Source organism: Gymnogyps californianus, chromosome 5 (genome assembly GCF_018139145.2).
Source record: "Gymnogyps californianus isolate 813 chromosome 5, ASM1813914v2, whole genome shotgun sequence".
Taxonomy (NCBI): domain Eukaryota; kingdom Metazoa; phylum Chordata; class Aves; order Accipitriformes; family Cathartidae; genus Gymnogyps; species Gymnogyps californianus.
In genome coordinates, this window is record NC_059475.1 from 39,737,674 (window position 1) to 39,754,499 (window position 16,826).

The window sequence follows — 16,826 nt, forward strand, 5'->3', positions numbered from 1 at the left end:
CCAACTTTATAAAGGCCCTGGGGACTTGATTTGTCCAGTGAGGAACTATCTTCACTCAACAGAGAGGAGTAAAGGTTCAGGGACACATTTAGTGGCTCAGTTTGTCCAGCTCAGCTGGTGTCAAGGGAACGAAAATCTCCCACAATTGTTTGAAGGCATATGGATATCCAAATTAGTTCCTCTACCTCTCTTTTCATAACCTCAGTATAGGGGACATTTCAAGGATGGGGGAGATTATGAGCAGAGGAAAAGCCAGATGACATGCTTCAGTGATACTTCAATGATGTATGTTCCCTAGTGAGCTGAAATGATTCAAACGAAAGTTTGTTTGAATGTGTTAAAAATTGACCTTAAAAACTGAAACAAATTACAGAACATTTCCCATTAGACTTACTTCTTGGACTTCTTATTTTTAATTATCATGCATTTCAATAGTATTGAGAGTCTCCATTCATTGCTCATGACTCTGTTATATAAAGGAAAATGTTTGTCCTTTTACTGTAGACAGTGTGCCTGTCAATTCTGTGAGTTTATGCTCATGAACTTCATTGTGGTGACAATGGTGAAGTTCAGGAGAATTTGACCCAAAATGATTAGGGGACTGCATTTTGTTGCTCCAAAATAAATGGGTTATATGTAAGTTAACAGAAATTCATATGGATGTGAAAAAGAAGCAAATAAGAATTATAACTTAATCTTTTGTTCCTAACACAAGTTCTTTTGTTTAAATTGCTATTTAAAATTATTTTTTCTTAATTACATACATGTAAATTGTGAAAACAGAAGGTATTGCATATTTATGTGCAAACAAGATCTGTTCAGTGATCAGTTGGATTTGGCCTCAGGTAAGCATTTTAAAATGTATTGCAGTCTTAAAACGCATTCAAGTTGTTCCTTAAGTATGTGATTAGATTCTGATCTGATCTTTAGTGGATAAATCTAGTTTTCTTGAAAAAAAGTCTAGTATACACTGTTTACCATCACAAACTTAATTCAGAATTCAAAATCTTCACATCAGCCACCAGATATAAAACTACACAAGGGCTACTTGTGACAGAGCTAAGAAAAGAATAGATATTCCCAACTTTAAAATACTGATAGGGCCTCACATAACAACTTTTTTTTCCCCTACCTAATACAAAAGGTAATGCTCAGGGTTTCTTTTTAAAAAAAGACTTTTGAAATTGTGTTGGGTTTGTGTGGCGGGGGTTTGTGTAGGGGCAGAGGGACTACAGGGGTGGCTGCTGTGAGAAGCTGCTAGAAGCTTCCCCGGCTCCAAGTCAGACGCACCTCTGGTCAAGGCCGAGCCCATCAGCAATGGTGGTAGTGCCTCTGTGATAACATAGAGGGGTAGTGCCTCTGTGATAGAAGGGGAAAGACTGCTAAAAGACAGAAGAGCTGCAGCGAAGAGAGGAGTGGGATGTGAGAGAAACAACCATGCAGACACTTGAGGTCAGTGAAGAAGGAGAGGGAGGAGGTGCGCCGGAGCAGAGATTCCCCTGCAGCCCGTGGAGGACCCCACGCCGGAGCAGGGGGCTGGGCCCAGAGAAGGCTGTGACTCTGTGGGAAAGCCCACGCTGGAGCAGTTCACAGAGGACTGCAGTGCGTGGAAAGGACTCATGTTGGAAAAGCTCATGGAGGGCCAACCCCCATGGGACGGACCCCGTTGGAGCAGGGGAAGAGTGTGAGGATTCCTCCCCCTGAGGAGCAAGGAGCAGCAGAAACAGCGTGTGACGAACTCACTGCAGCTCCCATTCCCATCCCCCTGTGCCACTGGGGGAGAGGAGGCAGAGGAATCAGGAGCAAAGCTGAGCCTGGAAAGAAGGGAGGGGTGGGGGGAAGGTGTGTTTTTAAGATATGGTTCTACTTCTCATTATCCTACTCTGATTTGATTGGTAACAAATTAAATTGATTTCTTTTTTTCCCCAAGTCGAGTCTGTTTTGCCTGTGACTATAATCAGTGAGTGATCCCTCCCTGTCCTTGTCTCCACTCACGAGCCCTTTTGTTGTATTTTCTCCTCCCCATCCCGCTGCGGGGGAGGAGTGAGCGCGCGGCTGCGTGGTGCTTTGTTGCTGGCTGGGCCTAAACCACAACAGAAATCAAGCACAAACATTGTTTATGGAAAGGAAGCTAGTATGAAAATTAAAAGGAGCTTATTTTGTTTTCAGGGTAAGACATCCATGTTGTTCTCAAACTGTGTATGTATTTTGGAAGTATAAGATGTAGACATAAACGCAAAATAAACCTACAGCAATAGTAACAGTACCAACAAAATAAAAAAGCATCCTGGTGACCTAGCCTTTTCTGAAGTTTGGAAAATCTTGATTCAGACATTGTATCTTTGGAGATAAAAGCTGCAATATTTGCAATGTGGTCACATAGGATACATTCAAAAGGCATCAGGTGTCTTCAAAAAAATGTGGGTAACCAAGCTTATTCAATTTGGTCAACAGTACAGAGGCTGGGGTCACATACCAGTTAGGAACCTGGTGTAATAGGGTGTGTGAAAGCTGGGAACTGGAGGTGTCAGACACTGTACCCAGGAACAACATCAGAGGCTACACAGACAGTTGAGAAGAGAGGAGACAGTATGCACTAAGTCCAGGAGGTGAAACAAAGCCTTGACCAGGCATTGCAGTCGAATCAAAAAGACAAGGAATTTATTTATTAAGTTAAGGTTTGGGATAACAGGTAGTTGAAAGATTCACTGGGAAGAGGAACCACAGAGAAAGTATGATAAGGAAACAAAGACAAGATAAGCACTATGGCTACCGCCAAAGGAAATAACAGAGCTTCTGGTAGATGACAAAGTGTCAGGAATATTTTTTCACAGGCTTTCTGCTGCCTTGCAATCAAGCTTTGCTTGGGAAAGGCATTTACCTGTGCTTTCTGAGACTCCTGACTGCTTATGGGATGATTCAATTCTACACAGACTTTTTTATACAAGATCTTTAATGTTAAATAAAGTGCAAAGATGAACAAATGGGAAAATACTAAATTTCCCTCTTCCCAGACAATGTGTATGTATAGGTATATTTAGACAAGAGAGCAAACTCTTTAGGAATCTGCTTTGAGTGAACAAGATAACCAAGATACTTGATGCATTATCAAGGAAAACTCATACAGTACTCTCAGTTTATGGGAGTTGAGAATGGTCCTGGATAGAACCATCATCAAGAAATTTTCAGGAACAGAATTGGACACTGCCAATATACATACGTAGATAGACTGGGGGATATTTCTTTTTTCAGCAGCCCCTTCACCTTCATATAAGCAGAGAGTGGTAAGCCTCCAAACACCCTGTTAAAGGTCCAGAGGGTGTGGAGTTTGAGTATGGTGGGTTTTGTCCTCCAGAAAGTGGAAATAATTAAGATGACCTGCATAGTTCCCAGATGAGTTAATAAAGATGCAGTCTAATTAAATCACAGTCCTTGCATCTTGTCCTTCCTTTCATGTCCAGGACAAAAGCCAGTTCTTGTACATTTTGTACACTCCTCTGAAGAGAAAGAGTTTCATTACATTTTAATGGCTACTTTCTGCAAACTTTGCCTTCAAGTCTTTGTAAATCTAAGCCATTCCTCTTTTACTGAGCCAGTCAAAAGATATGTACCTTGTAATGAAAGATGTGCCCTTTGAGTGATTTCACAAGTACACCATCCTTTATCATGATGTTGTGTTAGGGCGCAATTGTGGGCAAGATGGAGCATAGTCATACTGATTCCAGTGTCCTTGCTACCCAGGGGTTGCTTTCAGAGTGCTAAAGAGATGAAAGAGGCAATCAAGAAAGAAATTCCATTTCACTTTCTAGTGAAGGAACATTCAACTTGTTTTTGTGCAGTGTGTTTCTGATGACTGCTGACACATGAATAAGAGAGACCTTAAGGCAAGTCCACATCCTCTCATAAGAGGTAACAAAAGCCACAAGGCTGGCTCACTTTTTTCTTACCATCTGACTTCATTCCACTGGCATTCTAAGTAAAGCACCTCATAAGAACAAAATTTGTTACAAGAAAAAAGTAGAACTAAGCCAGGAGGGAAAACTCTTCATAAAACAGGAGGTACAGGAACTTGGCAGGGATATAGACAGCTGCATTTTTGTCCTGCTTGCTTAACAGTGTAAACAACTTTTGTTGGTTAGCTTTGTATGTGACCATTCAGGAAACCCTCTATATAGACAATGTATCTTGTCAACCGTTTCCTGTGTGTGTAAAATGTAATTCGTCACCCTGCGCTGCCTTGGCAGCAGCCTTGTAAAGAATACACTGAATTAATGAATATTTCATAAAGATGTGATTTATTAGCATTCCTCTGCCTTTGCTTTGAAAAAGATCTATCCTTCAAGAGCTGAGCGCACAAAAGCTATCTGCAGGTATGGAAAGTAGACTGAACCCCCTGAAGACAAAACCAGGATTTCTTAATAACCTCTGGGCCATATAGACTTTAGAAGAGATATTTAGTCAATCTTGTATTAATATTTTAGATGGTAAAGAAATGCAGTACTAAGCTATTATACTGAATTTGGCTGTCAGAACCATGAGCTATCACAAAAAAAATTATTACCAACTTGGAATTTTTCAGTTTCGTATATTTTGATGAACATATCACGAAACAGGTCACAGCATAGTACAAATACCTCTGGGCCTTCTGAGCTACCCACATTTCCATACTGTTATAGAGCGCTTTTCCTTCCCAGAACCCACCAGTAAATCTATCATATGCACAGATTATGAAGTTGTATGTACCTGTGCTTTTTTCCTAACCACTAATGCCCTTGGGTACTATCTAATACAACAACTGCTATAACAAGTATTCTTTTCCTATGATTGCAAATATTTATTGCATTCAATTAACATGCATAGTCCTGCATCTTACCCAAAGACGTTCCTTTTCTGAGAATTTGCAGACTCTGACACACATTGCAATATAGGCACAAAATAAAACAGAAAATCAACTGTGGTTTTGACACCTCAGACAGCTGGTGCTTTCTATTGGTGGTATAAAAATGCATTTTAACTGCATTTAATGCATTGCACTGTTTCAAAAGGTATTTGCATTTTTCTTTTCTCAACAGACATCCCTTATTTGCAGCGCTAGTGCAATCCCAGTATTACTTGTCCTCTGTGTTTGATCCACAGCACCTGTTACACTCACCTGGTTATTACAGCTGGAGTATTAAGCCCTTATCTTCAGCTGTAGGAATTTCAATTCGGGAATCCTCCTACTCTGTGAAGATGTTAACTGTTGTATAATGTCAGACCATTACAAAACAACACAGAAGTAATTCACAACAAGAATCATCCATTATGGTTGTGTTTAAATCTCCTAGACTAAAACTTTCTTGTGTCTCTTTTTCCAATGACTGGAAGATGCATAGCTCCAATGCATAGCCTGGGGATGTGAGATCAAAGAGAAAGACACATGTGCATGGCAAGTTATAAGGACAGGGTGATTTTCCCAGGTGATAAATGATACTTTTGTAGTGATTTTTTTTAAATATGTCTTAATTAGTTAATCTAATAATTTTCAGTGGAAGAACTACCCACTGTGCGTCTTTAGACTTCAGGGAGACAAATATGTATGGGAGGGGAAAGAAGCTTATGTTACAGGAGTAACATTACAAACATGAAAAAGTAAACTAAAGAACTCCTGAGGCATACTCAAGCATAATATGATATGCATGAGACAAGGAGCCAGCAGGACTGGATGAACCTAACATCTATATAAAAAAAATTCCTGCAGAGTTTGTCTCAGAACCTGGAAAAGCTTTCTGACTTACCCAGCTATGAATCTAAGCCTGAAATGTTAAGGGCAAATATGGAGACACTCTTCCCAGAAGATGGTTCTTGTGCAGAGGCCTTCATCTAGGAAAAATATACCTATAATCCATCAAGAATCTGTACCAGGTGTTGTGCATAGCTCAGATAAAGCTTATGGAATGCTCAATCAAATATTGGTATAATGTGCATAGACAAATCAAAAACTATTGCATATTATCAGAAGTTGACATTGTCAGACATGTCAGAAGAAAAAGAAGAGATTTTCTTGAAGATGTCGTCACCCCCTTTTAGGAGCCATTCCCTAGAGTCTTGATGGATATTGTTGGTTTATTCTATGATCACCCGTCCTGGTTTTGGCTGAGATAGAGTTAATTTTCTTCTTAGTAGCTGGTACGGTGCTCTGTTTTGGATTTCCTGTGAGAATAATGTTGATAACACACTGATGTTTTAGTTGTTGCTAAGTAGCACTTAAGTTAAGGACTTTTCAGTTTCCCATGCTCTGCCAGCAAGCAGGTGTGCAAGAAGCTGGGAGGGAGCATAGCCAGGACAGCTGACCCGAACTAGCCAAAGGGATATTCCATACCATGGAACGTCATGCCCAGTATATAAACAGGGGGGAGTTGGCCAAGAGGGGTGGATCGCTGCTTGGGCATCGGTTAGCAGGTGGTGAGCAATTGCATTGTGCATCACTTGTCTTTTTCTTGGGTTTTATTTCTCTCTTTTTTTTGTTATATTCCTTTTCATTACTATTATTATTATTATTGCATTTTATTATTATTAGTCAGTATTATATTTTATTTTAGTTTAGTTATTAAACTGGTCTTACCTCAACCCATGAGTTTTATTTTTTTTTTCCGATCCTCTTCCCCATCCCACTGGGAGGGTAGAAGGGTGGGTGGCTGGGTGGTGCTTAGTTGCTGGCTGGGGTTAAACCACAACATCACCACAAAAGGGAAAATACTGTGGTTGTGGTCATGTGATATTATTTACTCTGCAGATGCAGTCCTTTTCCTAATGCAGAAGTTGAAACAGTGGCAGGAGTTTCACTGACTACCAAAGGTGGATGAACATACTGTCAGCTAAGGGAAAAAATTATTTACTCTGGTTTTTAAGGATTTGTGGAACTAAATGGGGTAAAGCAAGTAGTTAGACCGAGAGATTCAAAGGGTCACTTAGCTGCAGGTTGCTAATATGTTGAAACAGCAAGTGATTAAGTTAAGATTTTGCTGTACTTACCCTCCCTAGATAACCTGGCATACAATCTGACTTATCACCTATCTAAATGAAAAATTGGAATTTTTTGGACGTTATTAGAGATTTTGGGGAGGATAGCACTGAATAAAAGGCTGAAGCAGTCATTGTATAGACTCAGTGGGTCAATAATAATTTACATTACATGAGGAATTTGTAGAGCAGTATCTTGCCAAGGAATTCCAAAGATAAGTTATAATAAAAACTTATGTAAACACTTACTTAGGCTTGAAGTCCATCTTCTTAATTCTTGTTAAATATCAGCAGATGCAGAATTGTTGGGAAAAGTCTTTTGAAGTGGTGGAAAAGGTTAATAACATTACTAATAAAGTAAATAAAAAACCCCTTTGGAACAAGGTCACACCAACAACTGTGTATGTCAGTAGGTTAAATCCTATCGTCACAGCTGGGAGGTGGTTGTTAACTTCAGATGCAGCAGGGAGAAGGGAATTCAAACTGAGCACAAGATAAAAAAGTAAAGTTTGAAGAATCAATTCTAATTGATTTTGTGATTTTTGGCATCATCACCACAGAGTGGTACAGAGTCAAACATGGAGGTTTTGTAGTCATTTGTGAAGTGGATACATAAGAAGTAGAAAAAATGTCAGAGTAATATGTATAAGTAAATCTTTATAACTGAATTCGCAGATACAATTCAGATGCAGAACTGTATCTGAGAATACTGTGAGGAGTAGTAAGATAAGGTTGCATATAAATCACTGGAGAGTCAACGTGTCACTGTCACTGATGCATTTCTTTTTTGGATGGCCCACCAGATTACATAGAGAAAAGAATGCCAGCACACTGGATTTAACTGGAAAGCCCTCTTTCCATAGAGGAAAAATAAAACCTGTTCTCATCACTGATGTGAGACAAGATTATGTTAAAAGGCTGACTGGTGCTTCAACTGTATATTGAGGCAGGTCAGCTAAATGCTGGCTGGATTACACAGTCATGACAAACTCGCATTGATGACCTCACCACCTTCTGAAATTGGAAACAAACCAAAGAAAGCATGGAATTATTTGGGGAAACCTACTTACAGAGTTCACACTATTCAAAGGGAAAATCAGTCTAATGTAGTTCAAAAATAACTTGGAAGATAAAGGAAGAAACGTATCCCAATCCCTTAAATGTAAAGGCCATTACAGATTGACCCAAATGCCTAAACTCAGTCTTTCACAGGACTTACAGGATTTTACAGAAGCTTTGTGGAAAATTTCAATGACATTGTTGCTCCTGCTACTGCACTGTGTAAAAAATAGAAGGCTAACAAGATAATTCTGGCTGAAGCTTTTCAGAGAGACTTTAAGCAGGTAAAGGCATTCTTGTCTTAATCTTTCTTGTCCCATCTTTGCTGTCCCAAACTTTGAGAAAATATTTGAGCACATCTCCAATATTTGAGATGTGCTCATGAAATTTGGGACAGAGAAGGAGAAAAAAGCCACCTTGTTAGTTTTCTTAAAGGGAAAAAAAAGAAGTGAGCAAAAGTTTTCCATTATAGAGAAAGTATACTTTCAAGCAGCAGAACCATTATCTGATCGATTGTAAATGTAGGCATCTCTCATACTAGTCCTCTTTAATGTGGTTTGACAGAATAAAAGGAACATATTCTAAATTGCTATAATAGAGCCTTCTGCTTCAGGAATTTAATATGAGAGTTGTTCATATTGAAGGTAAAAAGTGCATATCAAAGTAGTAGATGATTTTTTTTGGCACTTTTCAAAATAGTAAATGGGATATTTACATTTAAATTATGCAAATATATTTTTTTCTTTTCTTTCTGCCTTAACCTTTGGCTTGTGTCAAGAGAGACTTCAGGATAGTTGGCAAACATCAAAGCACTCTAGTCCCTACCTGTGTCATCTTTAAAATAAATGTGTTAGACCACTTAACAATGTTCAATTTTTTGTACAGGTCTCAAGACTACAGAAAAGCCAGGGAGAATAGGAGGGGAAATCCTTTAGAAACCTGCAGAGGTTTCTATAAACACTGTTAGTGTAGTACATTGGTGTGATAGAAGTATTTCTTAGTGTCTCACACTAGCCACAGAAGCCCTGACAAGCGATAGAAGAGAGGGAAGACTGTTTGAACTTCGGGGGTCTCTACCAATTCATTATAAATACCCAATATATTTGTATTTTAAAATTAATACATTATTTTTACATTACTAAAAAATAGTAAAAAGAACCAATTGCCTCAATTATTACCATAAAGGTTAATGCCAGTCAAACATATCTCAAAGATACCATATAGTACTGCCTAGACAGAGGATGCATTTTTCTTTCTGATTTTTTTCCCACTCTGCAGTTACCTATACGTAAGTTTTATTGCCACATTATGACTAAGCACACAGATACTGTTTTTTTTCTGTGACTCCATGAGTCCATCGCAGTACAAATTTGTATAATTTAGCATATTGACTTTCTACAAAAAAACCCTTTTTTTCTTACATAGCTTAAAATGTGTGGCTTTTCATATTGCTAAAACTCAGGGATTTCAGTCAAAGCATTTTGGAGACCTAGGTCTGGTGCTTTATGATGCTACTGCTCTACTGTCTGCCCTGTTTCTCCTCTGGAGGGTTATCTACATACTGCCTGGACAGCTGGCCCTGTGTTCCAGAGTCTTCACCACCCCAGACTTCAGTCAGCTGTATATTATATCAACTGCTTTCATCAGCATTTGCCCTGAGATACTAGTTTGTAAAATACGGCTGCTGAAAAACAAACCTATTCTCCATTTTGTCACTTTTGCTAAAGAGGCAGAAATTTCCACAGAGGATCAGGATGAACGTGTCATGGAAAAGAAGTCACATCTTAAACTGCCTCTACTGAGTCTACCACATCTTGCTTCTCGGTTTTACACTGGGTATGCAACATGAACACAGGAGGGAAAGAGGAAATACAGTCAAAGCATAATCGTGTTGTTTGTTGTTTGTGGTGGTTTTTTTTCTTTTGATGATGTCAGTATTCCAACGGTTTGCAGTATTTGCCTTGTTTAATTCGAGTGAATGGAAATTCATTCCTCCGTGTTTTGAGCTTCTTAGGTCAACTGCAAAATCTAAGCACAGCAGGCTCACTGAAGAATGACTTTTTAACCTTAATGCCCAGTTTTCTGCATTCCAGTGATTTAAAACAAATCCTTTTTATATGGCTTTTAAAGAATATTATTCTGGACTCTACCAATGTGAATATTGACTTTAATAGTTGAATAAAAATATTCCTATGGACTGCTAAAAATTTACCTTTGGATGTTATTTTAATGTTTTCTTTTTCTATGTGTTGAGAACATGACATTAAGTAATGAATATAAATAGCCACGCTTGGTGAAGAATGCAGAAATTTTAGCAAGCAGTCTGAAAATTTTCATACACTATCAACTTAAAAATGTATTGCAGAAAAAAGGAATAAGCACAAGGAAAATGTACATGTAGTTTGTGAGTGCATAAAACTTATTGTTAAATGACAATTGCTGATTTATGACATGTCATCTGCTATACACTTCATAATGCATATGTGATACCTAAATTCTCTTTAAAAATTTATGTCATGGTGAATATGCATGTAGAAGTTCAAAGGGTTTTTAACTATTCTAAATTGCATAATAATGTATTTATTTACCCTCACTTATTCAGTAATGTATTTATTAAGTTTAAATGTATAGGTCTCCAAACTGCAAAACTTCCACAGGATTCCAGGTAGGAATACGCCTCTGAAAATGCTTATAAATATCTTCACGGTGTAAATTAAATGTATTTAAGAAGTCTGATTTGAAGGCAGTCCTGAACATCGTTTTTTCTTTTTTTACAAATAAATAAAAGCAATGCCTGTGAAAGGGGTGGATAAGTAATTCTTGAGACTGGTGCTCTGTTGAGCTATACAGTAAGGAAAGCCTAGAAAATGACAGGTAATATCACAGGCAAAGTGTCCACAAAAGTTAAAACTAGTGAATCGTCAAAAAGCCCCCAATCGTGTCTTCCTTTTTATTGCAGACGTGATGGTTGCAATTAATTTTGGTTCATGTTGTACATCTGAAATCTGGTTCTCTACAGCTGAGAACCACTATAAATGCTTTTTGTAGTAAATGAAGAGAAAGATGCATTTTTTTAGGAAATCCGTCATCTAACTTTTTTACAAGATATTTCAGGATGACATAAATCTTTCCTATAAGTATTTTATTTCTCCATATTCACTAAGAAGGCTGCCTGTGGTAATTATCAAGAAGAAGCAGAGTTCACAAAAGCCTGGTCAAGAATCTTACTCTTTTTACACATTTTTGTTGTTGTTTGAATATATTAGAATTCAGAGAATGAAAAAGCGTTACAAAACTGAGACCTCAAAATACGTATTGCATTTATGAGGCGAAATTCCCCAACTGATCATAGCATCATAGGTCCAGATCAAATTTAGAAGCAATTACAGAGCAATATTTGCCCCAAAAATTCTATTGTTATTTATCTCATGTTAGTGCACAAGGTTGCAAAGACATTTCTAAAATTTGGCCGTTATGTTAAAAAGTTTGGCTGACGCAGAAAGAAAAGATACTATAAATAGTACCAGAATAGATACCCTGGAACACAGTGAGACAGAAAAAGAAAATATGGATCATAATTAGAAAGGAATTTCCAGACCCATGTGCAATCACCGAAAGGAAATACTTCCATGGAAATGCAGAATAGCCCAAGTGGCAATTATCAAGCTATTATCAAATTATTATCAAGCTTCAGTAGAACTTTTTGACCTTCCAGAAGACTGGAATACAATCCTTCACAACACATAGCTAAGAGACATCATCCTTGTAGGAGAAGCAGTTCCCACCCGGTTAGAGTGAGCTATTGAGTTAACAACAACAAAATAGACAGGAAAATCATTCTTGGAGTCCACAGATATAGGAAATCAGAGGAGTCAGAACACCAGTAATAGTAGCCAATTAATATTACCAGAATTGAGCACTCAAAGAGTTTCATGGTCCCAAATAGCCAGACTATCAGGAAACAACAGATGCAACCAGACACAAAAGCTGGTTTTTGCATTCTGTGGAGCACAAAATTCACTTCTCACTCCAATTTCATTGGATGTTAAAAGCAACAAAGGAAAGCAAAACATATGTATAGTAACTTAAATAAAAAATTGGAAGGACAAAGTGAGTCAAGTGCTCAAATAGATACCCCTTGAGTAAAATGTATCCCCATTCTTATTTTAGACATACTTTATATAATCTCTGGCACAAATGTTCTTTGATCTTTTGTCCATCCAAACCCCTTCATTTCAATAGAATTATAGAACTTATTAAAATTTGCTTCAGAATTCTAAGAATGCATTTCCACTCTTGGCAACATCAATGTAAATCTGGATTGATTCTCTGTGAAACCATGGCATACCTCTGGAGTAAACTTATGTATGAGATTTGCATCAGACTTAAAGAACTGTATCATACAAATATAATTTTGTCTGTTATGTACATCTTTCCACATAGACATTTCTCCATTTAATTTGGAATTGCTTACGTTATATTCAAAAAAATCAGTGATTTTGAGTTCTAAGTAGACGTAAACAGGTATCAGCTTTGATCAGATCTCTTTTCTCTACTAATTTTAATTTGTGAAAATGCCAATTTTGATGTGGTTACCAAAGGAAGATATATCGGGTCTGGCTGAGATGGAGTTAATTTTCCCCATAGCAGCCCTCATAGTGCTGTGCTCTGCATTGGTAGCTAGAAAGGTGTTGATAACACACCAGTGTTTTGGCTACTGCTGAGCAGTGCTCGCACAGCATCAAGGCTGTCTCTCCAACATTCCCCCCACCTCACCCAGTAGGCTGGAGGTGGGCAAGATCTTGGGAGGGGACATAGCCAGGACAGCTGACCCAAACTGACCAAAGGGATATTCCATACCATATGACGTCTGCTCAGCAATAAAAGCTAGGAGACGGAGGAGGAAGGGGGGGCATTTGTTATTTACGTTTGTCTTCCAGAGCAACTGCTACATGTACTGAAGCCCTGCTTCCCGGGAAGTGGCCGGACATCACCTGCTGATGGGAAGTAGAGAATAAAATCTTTTGTTTTCCTTTGCTTTCATGCGTGACCTTTGCTTTTGCTTTATTAAACTGTGCTTTCATTGTATTTTCTCTCCCCTGTTCAGTTGAGGATGGGGAGTGATAGAGCAGCTTTGGTGGGCACCTGGCACCCAGCCAGGGTCAACCCACCACAGAAGTATTTTTGTTCGTTTGTTTTACTAGATCTTATTTACACTGAGAAATACATTACTCCATTAGTGAATTGCTTTGCAAATATACATGTGCATTCATATAAAGAAAGTGACAGCTGTTCTTGATAATTTACCAATTTGCAGAATATTCTTTGACTCACCAAATTGTATCTCATAGCTGAATGAAATATTGCAAAATATTTTTTCAGAGTTAACCTCCAGGGATGAACGTTTTCTTTGTATGAATTGTTAACTCTTATAGATTATGAGATAAAATATAAAAATACCTTTTTTTTTTCTTTTCTTTCTTTTCCTCATGAGATGTCACTAAAATAAAAAAAAGTAGGCCCTAGGGACCCAGGACCTAAGGTAAACATTTTTCATGAAGTACCACAAGCAAGTCAAAGATTCCCAGACTATGAGAATGCAGTACACAGAGGCAAAGATATTTATTTTGAAAGAGGTTTCAAAAATGCTGAGAATTGGACTAAGCTGAGACAATAGGTAGGCAAGAATAACAGTCAACTTATTGCCTTGGTACAATACAAATTCAGTATTAACCACAACAGAGATCTGCATTATAATATTTATGTTTTAGCTGATATGAATTTTTGGATCAGAGTCTTGTTGTATGAAGATTAAAGGCTTATCTCCCACTAACTTTAGTGAGACCAGTTCTCTCAGCTTGCCACATCTGACTAATTCATTATATGAACACGTAACATTCACAGGCTAAAAAACGAAATTAAAGGGATGTAAAATTTGAATGAATTGTAGGTATTGTCTTACAGAAAGTAATTATTCTCTCAGAATGGCAAACATATGAGTGATGCACATAGGAACAAAATTTGATTCCACACTGTCTTCCTCTTTCAAGGTGGCATGCTTCTTTACAATTGTATATAGTGGCAGTCCTGGGCCAGTGACTTTACCTAACATATTTTAAAAACAATTAATGCTGGAAAGGAACATTTCAGTGCAGAAAAATTCCTACCAAACTCAGAACACAAAAGTATTTTTCTATTTAACCAAAATGACAAAATGTCTCCTTATTAAGAATAATAATTAATAATAATATTCTACATTTGTATATAGAGATATTTTATTTCAGGATCTGTTGTGTTATGGAATGCTGAGTAATTATTCTGTTTTATAGTTAGGAAAGTTAGGAACAGAAACAATTTCCATATTGTTCCTACCGTATTGGCTGTGAAAGGCATGGGGAAGGAAGAAAAGTATGACAAATGAGGAAGACGTAACTTTGTGATCTGGCTACTCTGCACCATCATAATAGTTCAGAACATACCATTTGTACACTAATGTTATTTAAAACACAAATCTTGGAACTTATTTAATCAAGAACCATGTAGACCTTCAGCTAAGATTGAAATATGGGATGTGCAGATCTAAATCTGAATTTTATCTCCATTCTTGCAGTTGGTAGAGGAATGTAATAAAGCAAAATAACTGCTTCTGTGTTTCATTAACAAAGCTTGTGTCCATCATGATGTTTCACTGTTTGATCACCTTCGTGAATGTGTCTTATTTTACTATTGATGCTGATATATTTTCTGTATTTATATTCTGTATGAGGCCTTAGAGCCTCATCTCCCAGTTTTTTAATAGCTCTGAAGTCTTATAAAATGAAATAATAAAAGAAAGGTACAGAATCAAACCTTTATAATATATTTGCATTCATTTTTGCTAGAGTGTTCTCATTATAGAGAGCCTTTTTGCTTTAAGAGAAAGTAATAGTAGTGCATTGCTATGGAAACCTTTTCGTCTTCATATATTTTTCCTGCTGGAAGTATTTCATCACCAATTATGTTGCATTTTCTGTGGCTTGGAACTTCACAAGCATGCCTTGCTTTTACCTTTACTTCTGATTTTGACTTTGTTAATATTGTAATACATTTGTTCTAAAATGATAATTTTCTTGCTCCATAAACTTTGTTATTTTTGCACCTAAATAAATTCAAAGCAGAAAAAAATGAATATATCATCTTTTTAATCTTCATAAGTTCTTTTTAAATGTTATGTAACTTATTTCAGTGTAAGAAGAAGAATGATTAAATGTAATTATTGTTCCACTGGCAAAAAAAGTACAATAAAGTAATATTTTCCATTTTACTTACATTTTCTAAGGACTGAAAACTCTTACCAGCAAGCCCACTTTCAAGCTTTCTTCTTCCCCCAGGCTTGCAATGAATATAAATAACTGTCATAAATTGTGCCAACAAACCACCGAAGGAATTCATACCGCAAAAGTAAGGATGCTTTACTGTGCTGCTGTGCCCATTACTTCACATGCAGCATAAGCTCTCATAGTGTGTGCGTGTGCGCGTGTGCACATCTGTAATGTTCTTAGCTGCACTATAAAGCATCTTTGATTACTGTAGATGATAGGGCATGTACAAGATTCTGATTCTTCTTGAAATAAATGTATATTCAAGTGAATTAAGGTTCAGAAGGAGACAATAGAAAAGGAGTTGATGAGCCTAGTCATAATAGCAGTAGGCTTAAGATGGTCTCAGACTAAATACAAATTTATGAGGGACTTTTTCGCTACAATAACATAAACTATTCTTAAAAAAAAATATGTATTTAGATGGATACATATTAATTAAGAAGATACTGATGTCTACATAGTTATGCTTAAAATATTCTTCTAATATATAAAGGTATATCTATATATAAATGCAAATGGAATATGAATCATCAGATAAATATCTATTACACATATAAAAGCTATTCTATCAAAGCTAGCTGAAAGTTAGAATTAAACGCTGCACTATATTTATCACTGAAATATATGACAAATATTTCAGAAACCTCTGTGTCATTCAAGATTCTACTAGCTTTCCAACCTCTAAAGTTCTATGCAGTGGCGTGCAGAAATAACTGAAGCCGTTCATACAGCAGAAACAGCCTAGCTGGGCTAACGCTGGCCTCTGCCTCACGTAAGTGTTCCTGACAAAATATAAAATGGGAAAGTCTGAAACATTACCATTGGAAGAAGTCCACTGGTACCCTTCTGGCACAAGTTTGCATCCTGTCAATGAAATGCTCACTAGTCCTACTTTAGATAGAATACAATGAATCCTCTCAAACCTTCAGTTTAAACCAGTCTTGCTTAAATTGATCTTGTTGGACCAGATCAAGGAACAGTCAGACGAACCAGTAGCAGTAGAGCTTTTGCAATGGCAGCACAAAAGAGAAGCAGAGACAAAGAGATCTTTGGTAGCAGCATATTTAAAAGCTAGTTGTCTGCTAAGTTAATGACTTTCCATAGCTGTTAGTCTTTTCTAATGAGGCAACTTTGATTTTAGTACCTGAGATAGCACATCAAGTACACACCTGAGCTGGTTTTGAGAAAGCTGTCTCAAGTAATGCTTTTAGAGCTGTCCTGATCTGCCTATTTAATGGCAGGATCCATGGCTGTGTTAGCCAAACAGCGACTCCTGAAGCCATCTGACTGTTCTCCCTCCTCTTGCTAAATACTCCTTTCACATATACCTTTAACTTACTTGTGTCCTGATAGACACTTTTTGTGGGCCCTCTGTTGTTCTTCCATGTGTAGCTGGATTTCCTC